Here is a 5,063-nt window from a genome sequence, read left to right as displayed (position 1 = left end):
ACCCTACTTATTATAATTATTAAGATTTGTAAAGGTCTGGCCTAATTGTACCCGTATATATTACGCTAATCGACACTTCCCTAAATATATACTATATATAGTTACCGAGCTTTTTGTAGGCTAGCTACTAGTATAGTAAACTCCTTATACCCGGCCTACCCATACCCCTAAGATAATATTATCCAAACCCGGGAAATACTAAATTTAATTAAATCCCTTTCCTATCCCTACTTACCCTATACTTTCCCTCCGGTAAAGCGCTTTCGCCCTTTCGGATTTTAGTAATTAAATTTCGGGGGGACCCTTTAGTAAATACCTATTTATTAGGCGGACTTTTTTATTAGGAAATTTAGGCGAAGGAGGGCTTACCCTTAATAAATTATAATAATAAGGCTATTCTACTACTTATAAGATTCTTTCGTATATTTAAATCGTTTATAAAGAATTTAATTTAGTACGTATTAAAATTATAATATATAAATTACTACTAGCTATTTTAAAGCTAATAGAGGAATTACTTATTAAAATACAAGGCTGGAGCCTATTTTTATACGTTTATAATATACTAAAAGTATTATTATATTTTAGTATAGATTTTAATTTAGAGGTATTTAATTATTATTTAATAAATAGTAGTATTGTAGTATTATTTAGTTGGACAATTGTAAAAACTAATTATTTAAATAAATAGTTCCTCTTATATTAAATTTAATTACTATTGTAATAAGGTTATTAATAGGGTAAAATTAATCTATTTTATAATAGTTTAAATTTAATTTACGTTCCTTATTAGTAGGTGAATAATTTAATATTTACCGAATTCTATTTTAGTATAATAGGAAGAGCCAATATTAAAAGATTAAAAAGCAATATTACTATAAACGTTTGGCTACTATAAGTTAGTTATTCCTATAGTAACTTTTTTAGTACTTCTAGTTTTAAATTTTAAGGGATTAAAGGATCGATAGGCTATACTTTTATAATTTATATTTATATTGAAAATTAAAATTAAAGGGATTTTTACCCTTTTATTCTACTAGAAATTTCTATTCTCTATAAGCCCCCTTTAAAATATTTGCATTATAGTTTAATAAATGTACTACCCTAGCCAAATTCCCTATTTAATAATATTTTTAATCCGGGTTGGCCTGCAAAGGACCTTAAAATTAGAAGTTGGACGAAAATCTAGCCCCGCTTAATTAAATAAATAAAAAAATAATAGGAGTAGTAGTATTTTACTAGCGCCGAAGCTCCTACCTATTTTATACTTCCTATATCTTTTTATAATATTAAATTAGAGTTAAGTTTAATAGGGTCTTTTTTCTCCGTTAATTTTATTAAGCCCGTTCCTTTAATTATAGTTTCGCTAGATAGTAGATAGGGATAGTAGGAATTTTATTAATTTATTTATATATGTTATTAATTAGATAACGAAGTATTTAGTTATTTTAAGAGAATTATAGTTATTCCTACTGTTTACCCGCGCTTAGTTGAATTTCTTTACTTTGATATTTAGAGTATTAAATAGAAATTATATTGTATTAATATTATTTTCTAACTATTGTAATACTATATTTTAATTAAATAGTTAAATTCCTCCTATTTATATTAATTCTAAGTTAGTTATTAAATATACGCCGGACGACCGAAGTTTATTAAGGGCTTTTATAGCCGGATATTAAAAATTATTAGCCGGTTGCCTAGCTAGTAGCGATCTATTTTTAGGGCGTTTATTTAAAGCCTAATATATTTAACCTTTAGAATTAATTTTTTTCCTAAAGTTACGGATCTATTTTACCGACTTCCTTTATTTATATTGTTCTATTAATTAGAGGCTATTTACTTTAAAGACCTATTATAATTATAAGTACGACTTAGTATAAGAATTATTCCTTCCTACGGATTTTTAAAGGACGTTAAGAGTGTACCGGACTTAATAGAAGTATTAAACTCTTCTAATTATTAAACCCTATTTTTAAATAAATTGTTTTTAAGGTAATAAACTATTAAAAAGAAAAGAAAACTCTGCCCGGGGCTTCCGCTATTGTTTCTACGTTTAATTGCGTTACTACACAAAACCTATATTTAGGTACTAGAATATTAACCGGCTTCCTTTTCGCTATATAAAGTATAAATGCCCCTTTAAAATAGAATTTCCCTATAGCTTAAGATCGATTAACCTATATCCAACCGCTATTTATATAGAACCTTTCCCTACTTCGGTCTTTTAAATTCTTATTAAAATATTTACTACTACTACTAAGATTTATATTAAAGGCCGTTCAATTCGGGTTTACGCTTTAGGTTTTATTACTAATTTCTACGGCTATTTATTTTTTAAAGTATTATTTCTACCCTAAGGGCGGAGTATAGGTGGGACATTTGAGCGCTATTTATTTTTAGGGTTAGTATATTCGGTAAGTAAATTATTATATAATCCTTAGCGGATTTCGATTTCTATAGCTACCGTCCTACTATTAAAATATATTAACGCTTTTTATAGTATTTAATAAGCGTTTACTCCAGTATTTTAACCCTACATTTAATTTATTCTATATTATTAATTCTATTTATTAAAAATAGCCTACTAATATTAGTATATTCGAATACTTATATTCAATTAAGTAATAAAGGCTTCTTATATATTTAAAGTTTAAAAATAAATAAAGGCTAAAAAGCGCCCCCGAATCTTTAATTATTCGCTTTACCTTATAAAATTAAAGAACAATATTACTATCTTAAGGGAAACTTCGGCAGTAACTAGCTACTAAATAATTTAATTAATTTTTCGCCCCTATACTTAAATTTAACAATTAATTTGTACATTAGAACTACTACGAACCTCTATTAGAATTTCCTCTAGCTTCACCCTATTTAAATATAATTTACTATCTTTCGGGTTTAAAGTTTAACGCTTTTATTTAAATCTATCTAAATATATTAGAATCGGTTAATAATACGCCGAAGCTCTTACTTACATTTACTTTTATTATATATACGGGTTTTATACCCAAATATTTGCGTAAAACTTTAATTCTTTAGTCCGTATTTTAAGACGGGTCATTAATAACTATTATACTAGTATCCTTATAAATATACGAATTTTAATCCCGGCGAAGGTATTACGCCCGGGGTTATAATATTCCTAGAGGAGTTATATTCCCCGGACCTTTATCCCTCCGCTAAAATCGATACTAGTTTGAACTATCCTAAATATACTAGTAAGAATATTAAATAATTGGAACAATATAAATTTAATTATAAATATTTCCCTTTTAATAATTTTACATACTATTTAACCCTCTTTTTAAAGTGCTTTTCATCTTTTAATTATTCTACTTGTATACTATTAATTTCTAGCTGGTATTTAATTTTAGAAGAAATTTACCTCCTATTTTGAATAGTATTCCTAAATTATTTAATTTATTGAAGGAGCTTTATATTAGATTGGCATCCGACTATATAGGGCTCTTACCCTCTATAGTGCTTTGTTCTAAGGGATTTAGAAGGTGCTTTACTAAAAGCTTCCTTTATAAATTATAATTCGGGTTGAAGCTAAATTTTAAATTTGAGTTATTACTACTTTACTTACTGTTATTAGGGTAATCCCTATTAGTTTCTTTTCCTCTGCTTATTAATATATTTAAATTCAACGGGTATTCCTATTTAATCCGAGGTCAATTTTAAAAATAGGGGGTTTTACGGTAAGAACCCGCCGTATAACTATAGTAATATAAAGTTACTACGCTCGGTATAACTAACGAGCCCGCTATTAATTTTAAGGGACTACGGATAATTGCGGATCTCTAATGTAAATAGAGTTTAATAATTAAAATAACATTCAAATAAGTATATTCGTTAGAATATTAGCGAATATAATATACGTTTAAAAATTTAATAATTTACTAAATTCTATAATTTATATTATTTATTATATTTCGCTACGTTCTTTATTAATATTAGAATTAAGAGATCTGTTATTAAAAGTTTTAACTTATTTAAAAGTTTACTTAGAAAGATATAAAATATTAAAAATTTAGTTTTGGTACTTTAGTAGGTAGTTTTTTGCGAATGGGAGACCCGAGGATCCGGGAGGGCCCGAAGGCTTTTTTAGACTATTAGTGCCGAAGTAACTGTACAAATAAGATTTATAATAGTTTATAGGAGTTTTATAATTCTATAATAATCCTTCCGCTAATTTATTAACGGAGATTTTATTATAACTTTTATTTCCTCTAAATAATTGAGTTTGGATAATTTTCCGGCTTTAGGTAGTTATTGCCGACTTTTTTAGGCTAATTCGGAAGTTTTATTAAGTTATTTAATTAGTAGTAGTGATAGGCGGTATATATAAAGGGTAGGGATGTAATTAATATAAATTAATGATTTGCGCTTATTAGGGATTCTTTGTTGAAAAATAATAATTGTAATACTTTATCCTTAATATAATATAATTTAATAAAATTACTTAGACCTTCCGGTTAAAGGAGTATTTGCTAATTATATTAGTATAGTATATATACGGCCTAAAATATTTAAAGGTATTATAGACCTGTTATTACTTTAAATTTCTATTAGTTTAAATTAATAGTCCCTTTAAAAAGCTAGCGTACTACTAAAGTAATATAAGCTATTTAGTAAGTTAAAGTTTCGTTCGTTATTATAATTAAGTAGATAAATTATTCTACTAATTAAGAACGGCTATATACTATTACCTATAAAATTAAGAAAGAGCTTTTAATTTATTAATCCTTATTGTATTTAGACCTAATAAATTTCCCCGTATTAAATTAAATTAAGCCGTAGGCTCTACCTTTAGTAGTACCCTTCTATTAATTTCTTTAAGTTTCAACCTTATAACTATATTCCTTTAGGAGCTTAAATATTTTAATTTATTGTAAAGTGCCGAACGGGTCAAAAAATAATATTGTCCGATCCTTAATTGGTATAATTTATAGTTAAGACTATAATAGTATTTAATCGTCTTCGATCCCTTAATTTTCGTTCTTAATTAATAAAAACATCCTTAGTAAATGTTTTTATAGTAGTTAGTCTTTAATAAA

General features: G+C 26.4%; 3 non-coding genes across 3 annotated transcripts; all 3 read right to left on the bottom strand.

Annotated features, from left to right (window-relative positions):
- Positions 1-503: 503 nt before the first annotated feature.
- On the bottom strand, positions 504-3,818 carry NCU15817. The gene has a single exon (XR_898129.1). It is a non-coding gene; the product is annotated as a 28S ribosomal RNA (ribosomal RNA).
- Positions 3,819-3,835: 17 nt separating this feature from the next.
- NCU15816 lies at positions 3,836-3,989 on the bottom strand. The gene has a single exon (XR_898128.1). It is a non-coding gene; the product is annotated as a 5.8S ribosomal RNA (ribosomal RNA).
- A 191-nt stretch (positions 3,990-4,180) lies between these two features.
- NCU15815 lies at positions 4,181-5,063 on the bottom strand (the record flags this gene model as incomplete). Its single annotated transcript, XR_898127.1, has 1 exon — positions 4,181-5,063. It is a non-coding gene; the product is annotated as an 18S ribosomal RNA (ribosomal RNA).

This window comes from Neurospora crassa (assembly GCF_000182925.2).
Source record: "Neurospora crassa OR74A unplaced genomic scaffold supercont12.15, whole genome shotgun sequence".
In the NCBI taxonomy this organism is placed as follows: Eukaryota; Fungi; Ascomycota; class Sordariomycetes; order Sordariales; family Sordariaceae; genus Neurospora; species Neurospora crassa.
This window is presented reverse-complemented; position numbering and strand designations above follow the sequence as displayed.